The sequence below is a fragment of the Pelobates fuscus genome, chromosome 12 (assembly GCF_036172605.1).
Source record: "Pelobates fuscus isolate aPelFus1 chromosome 12, aPelFus1.pri, whole genome shotgun sequence".
Taxonomy (NCBI): Eukaryota; Metazoa; Chordata; class Amphibia; order Anura; family Pelobatidae; genus Pelobates; species Pelobates fuscus.
The window spans coordinates 114,092,087-114,112,382 of NC_086328.1; the positions used below are offsets into that span (position 1 = coordinate 114,092,087).

Genomic DNA, 20,296 nt, shown 5'->3' on the forward strand with positions numbered 1-20,296 from the left:
TAATAATAATGTGAAACAATTGAGCTGTTATTCTTTATTGGGATGGAGTATATTGAGTCTAACTAAAACACCCAAGCAGAAACCTATGGCTTATTGTCGGATGTAATGTAGTAGACTCCACGTAAGAAGAAAACCATTCAAAAACGGTTTGGTTCCTTACACATTGGGAAAGGTGCCAGGGCACCATAACAACTACAACGAGCTTAGAGTGCTGTCTGTAGAAAGGTACCTAGTAGCGCACACTGAAGGTAAGGCAATTAACCAAAACCACAATACATGTTATACTAAGGGGATAGAGACATTAACTGCTGTCTGTAGCATACTCACACTGGAGGGAGGGAAAATACTACATCCCAATATATTTTATACTAAAAGGCTATGGCCATTTCAACTTCACAAAGTAGCAGAAAGTAAGATATTGCACAACTTATCAAAAGTACATTTTCCCTATACACAGTGCTGTTTGTATCTGATCTCTTGCATTCTACTCTAACTGTTCTACTATCTGTTCCTCAAAAGCCAAGTCTCTAGATTCTAGAACCTATCTATAGAAATTCTCACTCCCACAATACCTTGCTTTCCTGAGGGCACCAATTATTGGAATCTGTTTCAATAAGTGTAGAGTGAATGAAATGTTTGTTTGTAGGGACCCCCCGTTACACCAAACAGAGGTACACGCACAGCCCCCTTCCTGTACAAATGATTCTGACAATGCAGAGCAAATTCACACAGGATGCTTTCAGTATATCAACACCTTCACTACTTCCTGACCCCACCACAGCCATGTGTTACTGCTTGTATTCTGGGTCCTGGCATGTACCTTTAGCACCGAGACTCTGCCACTTGGGGGACATTTACTAGTCAGGAAGGAAAATTATAGCCAGTGTGACCATTATATAATATTTTACTCATATATAGAAAGTGTAGCGAATAAAAATGTGTCACACCTGCTTATTATTAAGTTCAAGATTTATTTGCCGAAAACAACAATTTAGCTTTCCTTTTCAGACAATTAAGTATTTTTTTACAATTTAGTATTGCAGGTTTTTTTTTTTTTGGTTATAAAATATTACAAGTTATTTTAACCGAGACCCTAGTAGTCAATATATTTCACACATAACACTTTCAAAGGTTATTTTTTTGCAAAAGGAAATTGATTTTGCTTTTTTCTTTAAATTTTGAGTAATTGTGTAAAATAAGTTATTACGGCCTCATTTCTCTTTTTTTTTTTTTTTTTACAGAAATATAGTCTTATACACATTTTATTACAATTACAGTGAAATTCGAAAATTAAGCAAAACACATCAAACCAATGGGGACCACTGCTTATGCATGTGGGGACATTTGGTCAAATATTGTAAAAGGTGGAGATTGTATTAACCATGATAGTACATGGGAAGGTGGAGCACGTTGACGTTAACTAAATCGATGCTTTGGTCTTTCTGTGAAACAGCTAATCATCCTGGGAAATATTGTCTGCATACGCCTGGAATTAGTCGTAAACGTATAAGCTATATTTATAGGAGGACCTACAGACGGAAAGAGCATTATTCAAAATGTACTCCACAAAAAGTGAACTAAGGACAGTCGGGGAGAGCCATTATTCATCTAATCTATGGAGACCAAGGCCGTCTCCCTTCAAACTCAAGCACATAGCAGATTTGGAGAATATTTTAATTTGACTAGTTTGGCCAAAAATTAACATGAGTATGAAATGAACAATTCATACTTCAGGGACCATCAACCTTGCAAAGAAATATACAATAAAAAACCTCTACTCAGCACTTTACATTTCACTGTGTCTGCAATATAAAGGTGACATTTACCTTTATGTACACAATATTTTATTTGCATATCACACAATCCCTAAGTAAAAAAAAACACTTGAAAAAATAAAAATGGATATAAAAAAAATTAATTCATTCTTGAACAGATTTTTCCTGGGAAAAAAGTTTTACCAGTTTTAACCCCATCTTACATGTGTGATACTTTTTGCAAACTGCTATACAAAAACTGTATAGGTAAAAACATTACTATTGCTCTGTTACTTTTCTACTCGTTTTTGTTACAATTAAAAATAAAAACCGCAGACCTACCATTAGGTTACATATTTTGTTACGAGACTCAATTGATATATTAACTCAGAGTAACCTATTATTTAGCCAACTAGTTCTCCATGAACCTTTACAGTATACCGTTATCTCCCTTATTAACACAGGATGAAAAGGTCTTGCAAAGCCGACTGACATCCCTGGGTATATACCTATGCAATTTGGGAATGGCTGAAATTAAATGAGATTAAAGGAATACTACAGGGTCAAGAACACAAACGTGTATTCCTGAACCTATAGTGTTAAAAAAAAACCTTAAAGGACTCTCCAGTGCTAGGAAAACATATCTGTTTTCCTGGCACTGCAGGAACCTGCAGTGCCCCTCCACCTCCCACCACCCTATCCCATGTTGCTGAAGGGGTTAAAACGTCAGGGGCGTCAGCCGGTGAGGGAGACCTAATGCGCATGCGCCGCAATGGTCGCGCGGGCATTAGACCTCCCCATGGGAAAGCATTATTCAATGCTTTCCTATGGGGATTCTGGCGACGCTGGAGGTCCTCTTGCATAGCGTGAGGACGTCCAGCATCATTTAAAACACTTTTCATGTTCTAAGAACCCAGAAGTCCCTCTAGTGGCTGTCTGATAGACAGCCACTAGAGGAGGACTTAACCCTGCAAGGTAATTATTGCAGTTTATGAAAACTGCAATAATTACGCTTGCAGGGTTAAGGGTGGTGGGAGTTGGCACCCAAACCACTCCAATGGGAAGAAGTGGTCTGGGTGCCTGGAGTGTCCCTTGTGGGGATATTTATGGGATGATAATATTATACAGTTGGGAATTGCCCACTATTTCAATTATCTTAGATCGTTATCATGTAAGTGAAATGTATTCCATACAAATAGAATCACAATTTGTTATAAAAATAGCTATAATTTATTGTGACAAATAAAATAATAATAATATTAGGCAACATGGATGATAATAATCAGTGAATATTTTTTGTATAACGTCGTATACAATGGTAATGGCTAAACATAGTACAAAGCTACAGCATCAACTGATTTATGAGGGTACTTCACAGACACTAAAAGCTAAACTTCACACAGCACAGCGAAAAGTCGTAAAACCTTGGCTAACAGTTAGATCAACTGAATAACCCTTTCAATGCTGGCTAGATCCTCCTAGGCATATAGTATCCTATTCTCATGTAATTTTCAATTAAAATAACATTCAAACCAGCTCATTAATCATTTCCTGGACCCATCCAATAAGAATAATCTACCAGATTTTACAAAAGCAGAATTTTAATTTGCCTAAAAAGATATCTTATCTTATTTTAGAGCAAATCAATACACCTGGATAAAAACAGCGGTATGCCAACACGTTATAATATCACATTAATATATCATTATTCTTAATTCCACCTGCAGAATGGAATGTTTATAACTATATATTCTTTAGTTAACTAAGATTTCTAAATATTGAAATCTGACCGTGATTTATCCAGTCATATATCATGCTATTAGATTTTAGTTAATTTAGATTAATTAAATAAAACCAGCATAATTACCAGTTTTGTAGATGTTCTCATCAGATGAGTAGGTAGTCCCAGGAACTTGAATGCGAGTATGATTGGTTGTATGGAGGTGTGTAAGTAATAGAGAAAAGTGATGTTGGTTAGAAAGTAAGAGTAAAATTCTAAGTGTCAAGGAGTGTTTCTTGAGTTGTGTCCTGAATATCTCTGAATGTCCGAATCTGAATGCCTAAACTAACCCCTCTCTTCCCTTCATCCTAACTTTTTAAAGGGCCAGACTCTCTGTACGTCATTAGGTTGGTAGAACCAATAGGATACTGAAGGTGTGGTCAACCTGCAGATCACAATTTAAATTGTTCGTCCATAGAGGGCGCAATTGCCTAATTAAACTTTCCTATCCAGGAAAGAGTTAACTTTTCCTGCTGACGACTTTGACATCATCTGGCTTATCTAAAACGACTACCCTAACTTAAATTTGCTGTCAGTTCAAAGAGCTTTCCTCAGTCTTTGTGGCAACGACTTTGATCGGAATTTCTAGGATTGACATGTCTAAACTCAATTTCACCCCTTACTTACGATGGGACCTTGTAAAATTTAGAAAGTAAAATGAATTACTTAGTCTTCTCTGTCACTAGTGTCTGTGTTTAAAATTATTTCTGTTCTATTAACATTTAGACAGAGCCTTCCATCCCCCTGCTTCATTGCTTATCACTTGGCTTGTTTATATAATGCATTCCTTAGCTCAGGAAATCCAAAATGGAGTCCGCTCTGTTCTGAGTGACTCTGGCAATATACACTTTGAATTTCTATCTTAGCACAAAATGTCTGCCGATATAAATATTCTGACACCCTTTAAATAACTAGAAAACTCACCTTATTTCCAGAGCCATGCAGGTCTGCTGGCGCTGGCTCCACCCCCGATCAGCCTCCTTTTAATTGATGATCCCAAAAGAAAGCTTGATGAGATAGAAAATTCTGATGATCACAGCCAAGGGGGTGTGGCAGAGGCAGATCCAAATGCCACCTTGGCCGATCAGCATCTCCTCTAAGAGAAGCATTGAATCAATGCATCTCTATTGGGAAAGTTCAGTATCTGCATGCAAAGCATGACTAGAGGTCAGGAAGCATCTCTAGTGACTGTCTGAGGAGTGATCACTGAACTGTTCTTAGTAAGGAATGTAAACACTGTATTTTCTCTTAACCCCTTAAGGACCAAACTTCTTGAATAAAAGGGAATCATGACATGTCAGACACGTCATGTGTCCTTAAGGGGTTAAAGGGCAGTGTTTACATCAAAAAGCCTGCAGGGACTGACTATACTCACCAGAACAACTAAAATAAGCTGTGGTTGTTCTGGTGACTATAGTGTCCCTTTGAATCCAAACGTTAACTTTCTAATACAATGTTTTCTCCAGACTAAGATCTAGGTCCAAATATGAACATCGAGCACATGCCTAGTTTAGGATAAATTAAAGGGACATTCCAAACATTGTAACCACTACAGTTAACTATATTGGGTTCTAGCAGAATACACAGATTCAGTTCTATGCTACTTAGAGAGACATCCAAGACATGTTATGCTTCACAGATACACTTTAGTGTTTAGTCTAGTCTCTCTTTTCAACAATAAGAGGACTAGACTGGAACGGTAAAATGATGAAATACATGCTGAGAAACTACAACAGACGTATCAAACTATGACACTATGTACGATATTGCTGTTTAAAGCTTATTTTCCTTTAGTATTTATTTTATTTTAAAGGTTCACTATATGGTCAGGAACACAAACATGTATTCCTGACCCTATAATGCTAAATCCACCATTTAAGTGGCTTGCCCCCCCCCCCCCTATTTTTAAACTCCCCTTATTTCATCAAAATGGCCGATTTTTAGCAAACCCAATGTTTTCCCATAGGGGAAGTTTGGCAAATCAGGACTTAAAAGAATGCATCTCTATGAGGAAAATTCAGCGTCTCCATGCAGAGCGTGGAGACGCTGAACGGCAGAGCTGTTTACTGTGCAACCCTGAGCAAGGAAGCCCCTCCAGTGGCCATCTGAGGAGTGGACACTTGGAGGTGTCCCTATGGGCAATGTAAACACTGCCTTTTCTCTGAAAAGGCAGTGTTTGCATGAAAATGCCTGACGGAAGCCATTATACTCACCAGAACAACTACATTAAGCTGTAGTTGTTCTGGTGACTATAGTGTCCGTTTAAGACACCTTGAACATCAGATACAGATTGCTGCAAAATGTTGCAAATGGCTTCAGATGAGTCACATGTATAATTTAAAATATTCTCTTTCCATGTTTCTCTGCAGAAAAATCTTCCATCCATAACAGACTCTTATTAAAAATGTATAGGCAGGCCCAGACGCTCAGCTATATGTCAGTTTACGGATTATATTTGCATTTGAAAAAAATGCAGGGCTGCGGAGCACTTTTTCCTTAAAGGAAAAGGTTTGGTTTAAAATGCTACCTAAAAATAATAAAATATTCCGAATTTAAATCTGCTGTTATTTTTTTTTTTTCTAAGGTTCTCATAGTAAGTTGTCATATTGGTCCTGTTTCTGTTCAATATATAGCAAATCTACGATTAATATAAGTACTGTGCTGTATCTTTGTATGATGTCACAAGCAGGTGACTGTTCAAAGCACAACAAACCTTATTAGCAAAACAGATAACATTTTATTATTTTTGTCTGTTACCAAATTTTAAATATGTTTAAACAACATTTTTAAGTAATAAATTAAATTTTTAAAGCAGCTTTGTCAACTTTTGGGGGTTTTTATGTGTGCATATTTTGCTACGGCCACTGAAGGAACATCCCCACTAGGAGTGTGGCGGCCCCAGGGGTTGCAGATGAATTGTTCATGCTTACATGAAGCAGCACTTATCTTTCACGATCTCACGTCACTGTTGGCGGATTCTGCAAGACTGAAATCAATATACTACGCAGCCCAACTTGTGCATTGCGCAGAAATATGCCGCTTCGCACAGTCATGATTACTAGTGACACATACCTTCCAATGGTCCCTCTTCAGGAGGGACAGTCCCTATTTTTGACCCATATCACTCGGTCTCTATTTTATAGGAACTTGTACTCTTTTCTGTCTGTGTGTATAACAGAGCTCCACAGCAATAATACTCCCAGTAATGTGTCTGAGTGTATAACAGAGCCCCACACCAATAATACTCCCAGTAATGTGTCTGAGTGTATAACAGAGCTCCACAGCAATAACACTCCCAGTAATGTATCTGTGTATAACAGAGCTCCACAGCAATAATACTCCCAGTAATGTGTCTGAGTGTATCACAGAGCTCCACAGCAATAATACTCCCAGTAATGTGTCTTTAAACTACAATAAATGTGCTTAGAAATCAGTCTGTTTAAATAAGATACATCTTTCTGTTTCTAAAATACATTTTAGTTGTATAAACTGTTTATAAGTCACCTAAAATGTCTCAGAGCAGCCTTGCTCCTGGCCACATCCACACTCACACCCCACAATGGATGTGTCCCTCTTTGAAATGTTGGGAGGTATGTATGACACCTGTGAGATTTTGACAGAACTAGACGGCAGAAGCTCCACTTTTTGTAATGTTTTGTCAATACTTTGTCTTGATATCTTTTGACTGTTTTGGGTTGTCAATGAAATTCCAACGAAATTAATCACTTCTATCTTTATTAAATACTCAGATATGTTATGGTGGTGAGAGAAGCCGCTTGAAGAAACTAGAATTACACGTCGCGACGTCGGAGTCTGAATGTTGACTTTGCAGAGTAAACACTTTCAGCCCGTTTTAGAGGACACTTGTCCATTCCCAAGATCTTTTATTAAGTATATATCTATTTGTGAGATGTGAAAATAAAATTAAATATAGAAATCCACACCTGATTATCTTGCAATCTTAGCTTTTTGTTTATGCTACAATTTAAATCTGTGGTTTGGTGGGTATTTCTGAAATGACTATTTCTCTGAAAAATGGTGGCACTTAAGTTAACTTTCAAGACCATTTTTCAAACAATTTTGTAAATATGAAGAGTTTAAGGTCTAACCCACCACAAAAAAAAAGACCTTTTAAAGAACACTGATACATCTCCCCCAATATTTCTACTTCTGCAATGCACTGTGTGCCTTGACTGTGCCAGTACTGCAAGACTGGACACAATTATGATTCAAGTGGAAGTCACTTTAATTTAACAGGATATCATAGAAACTGCAATTATGAATACATCACTAATGGCACCACATTAATTCTAAATATTGCTAGACAGCACTATACACGTAGCCCCCGAAATATGGAGAATTTACAGCTGTTGAGTTGGTACAAGGCCAAAGCGGCACGAACTTCTGTTCGATTTCACATGGAGCCTATAATCGGGGACATTAGCAGAAATGGGGAAACAAACCCTGACATACTTAGAAAAATTTGTGAAATACACATTTCAAATATAAAAAGATAATGTATTCATAGCCAATTTCCCATAAATAATGGAAGGACCAGGAAATGCTCTCTCTCTCGGTCAATCATTAACCCCTCCTTGTTTTCATTGGAAGCACTGTTCATATCCCACAGCAGGAAATGATCCAATGTGTAGGTAGTTTTATTCATGGAGTTGCATGAATGAAACTACTGAAGTTGCATTGTTGGTTCGCTCACATGTTTCATTAATTGGGCTACTTGCAGTCACACAGCTGCTGTACAGGATCTCTCGGAGAACACGAGATTCTATACAGGTCACACAGCACAAAAGATTCCATGCAAGTAAAGCAAAAAGCTATACTTCACGTCTGACATCACAAGTTCATGCTGCACCTCTGATGTCATACAATGAAGGTGCATGTAGTTGTAGAAATGTTACCAGATTTAATAAAGTTAACAGCTATGATAAGTGGATTTAAAGCACACCTGTCATTTTTAGTTTTTTATTAAATTCGAATACTTTATTGGAAACCACGTAAAGTATTTTTTAAAATCCAATTCATTTAAAAGTTCTAAAAAGGCAAACTGGTTTTGTTCCTAGCATTGAACAAGACAAGTCAAAAACATTAAAATTCCTACCTCACCTTGCTGCTGCCCTTTAACCCATATTTTACTCTTTGATGGATGACACCAAGGGAATCTTCTGGAGAGCTGCACACTGAACTCAATGTGAACTCACTGTGAGTTTATCGTACACGCAAGAAAAGGCGCATGAAGATCCGCAGATGCCAATACATTCCCAAAGGTCACCCAATCACTAGAAATACATTTTAAGAGTAACGGACAGGTTGATCAGACTTACAATATATGAGAAAAGTGTGAGTTATAGGATTAGTGCAATCACCCTGGAAACGAATAAAACATTTTGTTTCAGTGGTGACTGTTCAACTTTGCGAAATGGGGCTGGATAGATACCTAGCTGTTGAAGCATTTTGGCAGGTGAAGTTGTGGATTTGGCATTCCACCCCTGTGCTAGATCTTTACACCATACTTCTATAGTCATATTTACAAATATCCCCCAATGTGCTGGGATAGCACGTTACTAGATGCTTGTCAGCATAAAAAAAAATTAAAAAAATCTTATTTCACCAAAAACTAAACAAAACCTGTGTGATGTACCTTTGGAAACCTTCCTGAATTAAAAGTGACAGTATACACGCAGGTTAAAACTCAGAAACAAATGACTGACAGGTCAAACATATTTTCCAGAACCCATATTACATATATATATCTTGCTGGGCTGCACTTATAAAAAGTCCTGCAGCATGTAGAATGCAAATCAGTGTTATAATTAAAAAGTAATCCTGCAGCATGTTTATAGAAAGCTATATATAACAAAAAAAACATATCCGGATCATCAGCCTGGTGTAACTGACAACTCTAAGCAGCATTCAATAATGTTGTATCATGCAAAGCAACAGGTTAAATAATCCCTGGACTTGCTATGCTGTCATTCTTGTGAGAAATAACAGATTGTCTCTCCATGAGATAATGCCAAATTGTGGCTCTTCATGGGCTAATGCCAGACCTTGGCTCTTCAGTAACATAGAAACATTGATTATGACGGCAAAGAAGAACCATTCGGCCCATCCAGTCTGCCCAACCATGGGTTAATGCCAAGACTTGGCTCTCTATGGGGTTACTGCCAGGGGCTGGCTCACTTGAGGTAAATGCCAGGTGCTGGCTCACATTGCACAGTTGGATGTGGTGCCCTGCTCACTATTACATGTACTGTGGCTGCCAGGCAGTATAACTATATATACCCTGATAGTGTTCACTGATAAGGCCAGGCTGGTACATGTGCTGTATTACTATATATAGCCTGATAGTGCTCATGGATAAGGCCAGGCTGGTACATGTGCCGTATGACTATATATACCCTGATAGAGTTTACTGATAAGGACAGGCTGGTACATGTGCTGTATTACTATATATACCCTGATAGAGCTCACTGATAAGGCCAGGCTGGTATATGTGCTGTATTACTATATATACCCTGATAGTGCTCACTGATAAGGCCAGGCTGGTATATGTGCTGTATTACTATATATACCCTGATAGTGCTCACTGATAAGGCCAGGCTGGTACATGTGCTGTATTACTATATATACCCTGATAGTGCTCACTGATAAGGCCAGGCTGGTACATGTGCTGTATTACTATACATACCCTGATAGAGCTCACTGATAAAGCCAGGCTGGTACATGTGCTGTATTACTATATATAGCCTGATAGAGCTCACTGATAAGGACAGGCTGGTACATGTGCTGTATTACTATATATACCCTGATAGAGCTCACTGATAAGGCCAGGCTGGTACATGTGCTGTATTACTATATATAGCCTGATAGAGCTCACTGATAAGGACAGGCTGGTACATGTGCTGTATTACTATATATACCCTGATAGAGCTCACTGATAAGGCCAGGCTGGTACATGTGCCGTATGACTATATATACCCTGATAGTGCTCACGGATAAGGCCAGGCTGGTACATGTGCTGTATTACTATATATACCCTGATAGAGCTCACTGATAAGGCCAGGCTGGTATATGTGCTGTATTACTACATATACCCTGATAGTGCTCACTGATAAGGCCAGGCTGGTACATGTGCTGTATTACTATATATAGCCTGATAGAGCTCACTGATAAGGACAGGCTGGTACATGTGCTGTATTACTATATATATACCCTGATAGAGCTCACTGATAAGGCCAGGCTGGTACATGGGCTGTATTACTATATATAGCCTGATAGAGTTCACACAGCAGGAACCTGACTCCCAGACCCCTTCCAGCTGCACCGTTTTAGCCCACCTGGCCTGAAACTACGCCCCCTGACTACACTCCGCCCACAGCCATTCACACTGACCAGCACGCTAGCCCCGCCCCTCCATCTGCAAGCGTTCTATAGGCCGCAGCTCGTGTCAGTCAGTGGGAGGGGCGGGGCTAGCCAAGGCTATACTGTCTGAGAGGGAAATAGGGCCGCGGGGGCGCGCAGGGCTGAGGGGAGCAATGCGCGTTCCCGCGATTAGCTGCTCCTCCCGGGAGCCCCCCAATACTCCGGCCCGGGCATGACGGAATGTCGGGGTACACCGCGAGCCCCCCCATATCCCTCCCGGGCCAGCCCTCCCTCCCCCGGCCACCGCCTCCCGCCTCCCCCGGGGCCCCTGTCAGCGCCCGGACCTACCTGGCTCCCCTGGCGGCGGGCGCGGGGTGTCCGGGGAGCGGACTCGGGGGTCCGGCGGGGCTGGGCTGGGGGGGCTCAGTGCCAGGTCCGGCTCCCCCGCCTGGTCTCCCCGCCGCCGCTGCCAGCTGTGAGCGCCATCTTCCTCCAGCAGCACCGGAAATGACGGCACTACCGGCGGCAGGACTCCGGCACGGGCCGGGGGGGGATTAACCCCTCAACTGCCGGGCCACACGGGGGGGATTAACCCCTCAACTGCCGGGCCACACGGGGGGATTAACCCCTCAACTGCAGGGCCACACGGGGGGATTAACCCCTCAACTGCCGGGCCACATGGGGGGGATTAACCCCTCAACTGCCGGGCCACAGGGGGATTAACCCCTCAACTGCCGGGCCACCGGGGGGATTAACCCCTCAACTGCCGGGCCGGGGGGATTAACCCCTCAACTGCCGGGCCGGGGGGGATTAACCCCTCAACTGCCAGGCCACAGGAGGGATTAACCTCTCAACTGCCAGGCCACGGGGAGATTAACCCCTCAACTACTGGGCCACGGGGGGCATTAACCCCTCAATTACCACGGGGAGGGGGGCATTAACCCTAGGTAACCAGAATGGTGGTCGACATAAACCCATACTAAGCTGTGAGCTGTCACCCAGTATACTGTATCAACCCCATCAATGCTGGGTCCGTCGGCTCATGGAGCACATTAACCTCTAAAATGCAGGGTTTGTCTTCGCCTTGGACCGCGTTATCCCCTTCAATGCTGGGTCTGTCGTCTCATGGAGCGCATTAACCCCTTCAATGCTGGGTCTGTCTTCGCATTGGACCGCGTTAACCCCTTCAAAGCTGGGTCTGCCATCTTATGGTCCGCGGTAACACCTGCTGTGCTGGGAAAAGAGCAGTTTGGCATAACTCATAAAATGCCTGGGTCCATCTAGTAACTAGTGTTAACCCCTGCACTGCTGCTAGCTGTGATCCAGATAACCGTATTGACCTCTGCATCGATCATTTAATGTCCTCATTAAAGGACCACTATATGCCAGGAAAACAAACTATTTTTCCTCCCCTGAGGGTGCCCCCACCCGTCAATGAGACAGCCACTAGAGCCTGGATTAACCCTAGTGTAAACATAGCAGTTTCTCTGAAACTGCTATGTTTACAGCAAAAAGGGTTAAACCTAGATGGACCTGGCACCCAGACAACTTCATTGAGCTGAAGTGATCTGGGTGCCTATAGTGGTCCTTTAACCCGTACTGTCCCCTAAAGGACAATGTTAACCCCTGCTTATCTGAGAATCGTCATATAGTACACAATGTTAATCCTTGCAGAAACCTATAACTCCTGCTGTGATGTGGATATTACAGAATGAAGTAATACTTTGTAAGGGCAATGAGTTGTTCATATATGTAGTATTGGGGAAGAAGCCATTAAATGGAGGGAGGCCGTCGGTGCGCAACGGTCTTATTACACTATTTTATTTAGATTCTGCTCAGGCATTTGTATGGAGGAAATCTGGTACTGTAGGTCTGTAAGTCTGACCATAACGACTAAAGGCTTCCCTTTGGAAAGCAAATACCACAGCTAACTTATAGTGTAGTAACGTGCAAGACAAAAGCCAGCATAGATTAACTTTACTTAGAATAAGTCAAGCAAATCACAATTGGCTTGTGACGTGGTTTATGCATAGTAGATGATTAGAGCAAATGTGCTTAGTGGGTCAAAATGTTAAACCAGGCTGCTATGGTGGTTATGATGCTGGGAGTACCCTAGCCCTCATCCTAGTAATTGGTAAAACCATTTTGTGACACTTAGCACTCTCACCTGGGTCCCCACCAGGCACAGAGAATTCACTAATGACCAGTAACATGCACTTTGAAAAAACCTGTGTGAAGGTTACACTATACTTTTTGGTTTTATTATTTTGATTAAACAAACCTTGCTGTTTTTAGTACGGGTGGGGATCAGAATGAAAGGATGGCTTAGACATGTTTGGATGGTAAGGGACTCTATTATTAAGAGACTAGATATGGCAATCTGCTGCTCTGATCGGCTCAACTGGACCGTTTGCTGTCTCCCGGGTGCTTGGGTCCGGCATGTTGCTGACAGAGTGCATGTATTATTGGGAGGGCCATGGTTCATGTTGGTACCAATGACCGTATGGCTCGAAGGTTGGAGGAGATTTTTTTTTTTGGGGGGGGGGAGCAGAATAATAATCTGCAAAAAAGAAGATGGGACAGAGATGGGCTTTAGCTCAGTACAAGAGGGTGTGTTGAGATCAGAAGAGGAGGTATGTAATAGTAATAAAAATTCACATAAAATACATGTGACTCGTGATATTTAATGTATGCTTACTAATGCAAGGAGCCTAAATAATCACATGGGGGAACTCAAGGCAGTTGCATACAAAAAACAATATGACATAATAGGCAGAACAGAAACATGGTGGGATGAGAAACATGACTTTGCAATTAACTTACATAGTTACACACTACTTAGGAAGGATAGAAAAACAGGAAAGGTGGTGTGAGTATGTTTGTATGTCAATCATGAGTTAAAGCCAAATCTCAAGCAAGTGGAATGCGATGTGGAAACTTTATGGGTAGATATCTGTTTGGGGAATTCAAGAGAAGGGAATTCAGTTTTTGGTTGGGATATGTTATAAACCTCCCAATGTTAATATTGGTGAGGAAGAACAGCTGTTTGAGCAAATTGAGAGAGCTGCAAATCTGGGCAACATTATTGGAGGCTTTACCTGGACCTAAATTGGGACAGAGGGACTTGTAGTTCAGCAAAGGGAATTGGGTTCCTGAACTTGTTAAATTACACATTCATGTCACAATTTGTACAAGCATGAACTAGAAAGGACGCTTGTCTGGACCTGGTTCTAACAAACAATGTTGATCTTTTGACCAGCATTCAAGAAGGTGAACACTTGGGAAATAGCGATCACAATATAGTGTCCTTATAAATAAACCCCAAAAAAACAAAAGCTCATGGGGTATACTGATTCATAATATAATTTTAAAAAGACCAATTTCAGTAAGATAATAGCAGCTTTACAATACATTGACTGGCATAAACTCTTTAGTCAAAAAAAAACCACTGAGGATAAATGGAACATCTTCAAATAAGAAAGCTACATTTATCAGTATGTAAAATAAACAAATCAAAACCAATATGGCTTAGTGGGAAAGTAAATCAAGAAATTAAAAATAAGAAAAGGTATTTTAAAGCCTTTAAATCAGAGGCATCCTATAAAAGATATGATATAAAGGCAATAACGTGTGCAAAAAGGCGATTAGATTTGCTAAACTACAAAATGTGCAAATGATAGCCAAAGAGAGCAAAAGTAACCCCAAAGTATTTTTCATGTACAGAAATTCTAAAAAAAACAAAACAAATGAAAGTGTAGGTACACTGAAACCCGGGATGGGGGTGTTTGTTAATGAAGACCAGGAAAAGGCAGACATTTTAAATAACTATTTGTCCTCAATATATATATTAAGGAAGAACCCATGGATATAGATATGCATTCATTGCTACAAAAACATGCAGGAAAATTGTAATTGGATGACTTAAGACAAGGTGCTGCCGCAACTAAAGAAAAAATAAAATAAACAAAGTTAAAGGCCCTGACGTCATTCATTCACGAGTACATAAGGAACTAATTGTGGAAATAAGTGAACCACTATTTTTAATCTAAAAGATTATTTTCTTTCAGAAATTGTTCAGGAAGGCTTGGCGGAAGGCAGGTGTTGCTCCTATATTCAAAAAGGGTTCAAAATCTTTGCCTGGAAATTATACACCTGTGAGCTTTACTTCTTTGGTTGGGAAAGTATTTAAAAAGTTATTAGGGGTTAATATGCAGGCATTAATGGAGAAGAACATGGTTATCAGCATGGTTTTATGAAACATAGGTCATGTCAGAAGAAGTAGAAGTATAGATCAGGGTGGTGCAGTGGATGTGATATACTTGGATTTTGCCAAGGCGTTTAATACGGTTCCTCACAATAGGATAGTCTTCAAACTAAAAGAAATTGGTCTAGAACATTGACTTAAAAAATAGAGTACAGAGAGTTGTCATTAATGGTAAATTTTCAAACTGGACAGAGGTGGTAAGTGGTGTCCCTCAGGGTTCTGTTCTGGGACCGCTTCTATATAACATATATTTATAAATGATCTTGAAATAAGCATTGGAAGTCAATTTTTAGTGTTTGCAGGTGACTAAACTCCTGTAAAGTAATACAATGTAAGCAAGATATTACTTTGATGCAGAGGGATTTTGGGGGACTGGGCACTCAAATGGAAGATTCAATTTATTGTAGAAAATGCAAAGTTATTCACTTCGGGGTAAAGAATGCACAAGCAACTTATACCCTAAATGGTAGTGAATTAGGGATAACACACGAGAAGGATTTGGGAATTGTTATAAACCTCAAACTAGGGAACAATGCGCACTGTCAATCAGCAGTGGCTAAGGCCGGTAAGATATTGGCATGTATAAAAAAGGGCATTAATTCTCAGGATGAGAATATTATTTTGCCTCTATATAAATCAATGGTAAGACCACATCTTGAATGTGCAATTCTTGGCACCTGTTCTAAAGAAGGATATTCTGGCACTGGAAAAAGTGCAGAGACTGGTTACCAAATTAATGGAACATTTTAGCTATGAAAAAAGGTTAACAAAGTTAAACCTCTGTAGTTTAGAAAAACGTCAACTCAGAGGGGATATGATGACATTATACAAATATATATTGGGTCAATACAAACTATTGAATGGAAATGTATACACAAGCAGGACTATACATAGGAAAAAAGGTTATGCGTTTAGACTGGAAGAAAGAAGATTTAGCCTAAGGCAAAGGAAAGGTGTTTTGTTTTGTTTTTTACCGTAAGAACAATAAGGATGTGGAATTCTATGCCTGAAGAAGTGGTTTTATCAGCGTCTGTACAGCTATTTAAACCATAACTAGATGCATACTTGCAAAAACAGAATATTCAATGATATAGTTTCTCAACTGTAGGGTTTCTTGATCCAAGGATAAATCTGACTGCCATTCTGGGGTCCAGAAGGAGTTTTATTCCTAGGTTGTTGCAAAATTGGAAGTGCTTTAAAAAATTCTTTGCCTTATTTTGGATCAACAGCAAAAAACAAATGTTACGAAGGCTGAACTTGATGGACACATGTCTCTTTTTAGCCTATGTAACTTCTACAAACGTTGACCAGCCTACGGCTACCTTTCCACATATGGTTAAGACAAAGATCAGCATATCCACAGACTGGGATTGTACCGCACAAGTGCATATGTCTGGAACTAATTTCAAACTCCAGAAGATTGTAAGTGCATTTCCTTTCTTTTTTTATAGTTACCAACATCAAAAATACTACACCATATTCAGTTTTATTTGTCCTCTTGTTTTGCATATCGTTCTGTCTTTATGTGAGTTGGGGACACTTGTGAAGACGCTGCTTTCCTGCATTCCCTTTCTATATTTGGCTTGGGCCAGAAGGAAGAGACTCTGGTTTGGGAAGTCTGAGCTGCCACAGAGACTCTGAACTAGTTCTAGAAATCTTTTTATTTATTGGTAAAATGCATCCAGCTTGTGCAGAGCTGGCCTTTCATTGTCGGAGATCTCAGCCAATGAATGCAACTGCTCAGACCTGACATAAGTAAGTGCATGCGCTGTGGTTGCTATGTGTTGAGAGCAGAATGAACTTCTGTGAGAAGTCTTTTCTGCTCTCCCTTCTCCATCAGTTCTTCGGCGTAGCGTCTATGCTGAAAAATAGACCTATTTTAAATAGTTTTTCCCCCAATCCATACGTTTACTAGCTGAATTGCCTGCACAATGCATAGTCTAGCCTCCTGTAGTAATTATGTCAGGAGTATCCTAACTCCAAACAATTTAGCAATGTTTTTGTGCCCTTACATGGTCCTGCAGAGCTACGAGGGCCCTCTCCTCCTGAATGACAACAGTTGTAATGACATCCAGCTTTTGCAAAAGCTAGTTGGCGATCCTGCTGCTCATTCACTTGCTGGCTAAACGTTCTCAGCCAATGAATGATAAGCGAAATGCTACACCTACAGACTCCAGGCACTATGACTACTTAAAATAACTAGTGGTTATGGTGCTTGGAGTAACCCTTTATGATTAAAGGCGCAATGCTACTTTGCAAATAGTCTTCATTGTAAATATCACGGTATTAACCCCTTCTCAACCGCCGACATATCAGGTACGTTCGTCAAAAAACGGTAGTTAACGACCTTGGACGTACCTGGTACGTCCGCTGCAAACTGGAGCCCTGGACTTACCTGGAGCGGCGATCCTGGTCGGGAGGGACTGCCCGAGACCCCAGCAGTCCCACTGCAGCAGCTCTGGCCGCCGCGGTCCTCCAGTGTCATGTGATCACATGGCCACAATAGGAGTCTATGGAGCTGTCAGGCAGTCCCCCTGACACCTAAAAAGTTAATAATAAAATAAAAATATTATAAAATAAAGCATTTTATAATATATTATACATATATAATGCATATATATGATTTCATTATAAGTGTACTTTCAAATATATACACATATATCTCAAAATACACTCATAATGTAATCATATATATATATATATATATGCATTATATATTATCAAATACTTTATTTTATAATATATTCTACATATATATGAAATAAAAGTGTGTGTGTGTGTGTGTGTATGTATGTATGTGTATATATATATATATATATATATATTGCATACACACGTATTATATGTGTGTGTGTGTGTATATATATATATATATATATATTTAAAGTCTTGGCCTGTAGTTGTGGGAGGGGCTTGAATCCCCTTTAAAAGGGCTGCTAATCCGCTCTCACCTTACCGTTGCTGGCCTGGCGAGTCTGAAACGTTTACTTCCAGTTCAGACCGCCATTTTGGATTTTCAGTTACCTGTATTCCTCGTGGTCTCCTGGTCCGGTGCTTCCCAGCTTCTGCCAACCATCGCGGGCATCTGCACAGACTGTTCTCGGCTCTAACACTGGGATAAACCGTAAGTCTGGCCCCACCGTAAAGCAACAGCCGCAAACTCGCTAGCTTTCACAGTGGGGCTCCGTTCGTTTGAAACGAGCGTTCAGCTTATACTTTCATGCATTTTATACTCTCACACCGTTCGGCTAATTCCCGTACGCATATCTGTCTATGTATGCATGTTTCACATCGTTTATTTACACGGACGCGACCGTTCGTTCACATACTACTGTTTAATCTTTTCGGTATTCGAACGGCACGTAGGAGATGCATTCATTCGTATGATTCAACTGTTCATGCATCCCTCTTTTCTTTCGGTGATTACAGCCAGACTCATGATATAGGCACGAATTTCACCTAGTTTGCCAATTTAACTTCTGCCCCTGCTGGTAACAGATGATATTACAGTAATTTGAATTCCACTAAGGGGTTAATATATAGGTGATGAAGACTGGATGTTACAAACTGATAGCATACCAAGGATTGCATACTTTCGGATTCCAAAAAATTGTGATTACTAACATCTGTATCAAATTGTGTTTTCTTTCTAGGTTGGTTGGAATTTAATTATTACAAAGTATGCTTTTGGACAATTATACATGTTAATTTAGTAAGCAAATTTTCCAAAGACCTACTAGAGGCTTGAAGGACAAACTGGGTAGAGATATTGTATTTCAGCTCCTGTAGGCTGATGCATGTGTGTTCCCACTGTTTCAGGGCCCATTCTACGACAATGTGCCCAAATAAAGCTTTTCCAAAACCATGCCACACGTGCGTAAACCTCACATTATTGACCACACTGTTATGATGACATCATTCACACCATTTCGTTGACTACCTTATTACTGGACTAACTGAGGGATTTCACACCGGGTCGGTACACTTACCTACTGGTACACTAGAATGTGATAATCTACAATCCACATTAGATGATCCACAGTTAGTTCACACACTTATCATGACCGAGGTGAAACAATGGTTTTGGTTGGGTCCATTCTCTTCCCCTCCCTTCACATCCTGGAGAACCAACCCCATAGGGGTTGTCACAGGGAAGACTTCACTCAAACCTAGACTGATAATTGATCTCTCTGCACCACATTCCTCCACTGTCCCCAGCCTTAATTCACTCATACCTTCCGAAGAATTTTCATTACACTATGCCACTATCGATCATGCCATAGGGGACATTTTAAAGGCTGGCACAGGGGCATGGCTAAGCAAAACTGACGTGATAAATGCCTTCAAATTGCTTCCCATGCACCCTTCCCTATGGCATCTACACAGCATTAAATGGCAGGGGTTGTTTTATTTCTTCACCCGTCTCACTTTTGGTCCAAAAGCAGCCCAAGAATTTTTGACACGTTTGCAGAATCCTTGTGTTGGTTTTTACTTAATGTGTGTAAATGTCCTTCGGTTATTCACTACCTGGACGATTTCCTCACGATTGAGAATAATACACTCCCCCCAAGTAGTTTAAAAAACATGTTGGCTCTGTTTGAATCCCTCACTATCCCGGTCTCCCCGCACAAGACTTTGGGTCCAGACACTAGCATGCAATCTTTGGGGATCCAACTGGACACTATTCATATGCAGGGATTCCTGACAGATATAAGTGTTAATTTTGAAAAATAAATGGTTTGGAAATGGCAAAGTGCTACTTGTACTTATTGCCTTATAACTTGCAAAAAAAAAGCTAAGAACATGTTAGGTATTTCTAAACTCAGGCAAAATGTAGAAACTATTTAGCATGGGTGTGTTTTATGGCGGTTGTAGATGCGTAACAGATTTTGGGGGTCAAAGTTAGAAAATGCGTGCGTTTAAAAAAAAAAATCATCATATTTTATCTTTTTTTATAGTAAATTATATCATATGATGAAAATAGTGGTATCTTTAAGGAGATTTAATGGCGAGGAAAACGGTATAAAATATGTGTGGGTACAGTAAATGAGTAAGAGGAAAATTACAGCTAAACACAAACACCGCAGAAATGTAAAAAGAGCCCTGGTCCTTAACGGT

At 40.2% G+C, this 20,296-nt stretch overlaps 1 protein-coding gene across 2 annotated transcripts in view; it reads right to left on the bottom strand.

Moving 5' to 3' along the window:
* The window catches only part of PRDM11 (PR/SET domain 11), a 38,455-nt gene extending 27,058 nt beyond the window's left edge, over positions 1 to 11,397 (bottom strand). For both annotated transcript variants that reach the window (XM_063437260.1, XM_063437259.1), the window contains exon 1: positions 11,263 to 11,397. The gene's annotated coding sequence lies outside the window, so the exon portion shown is untranslated. The remainder of the gene's footprint in view (positions 1 to 11,262) is intronic.
* Between the last annotated feature and the right edge of the window lie 8,899 nt (positions 11,398 to 20,296).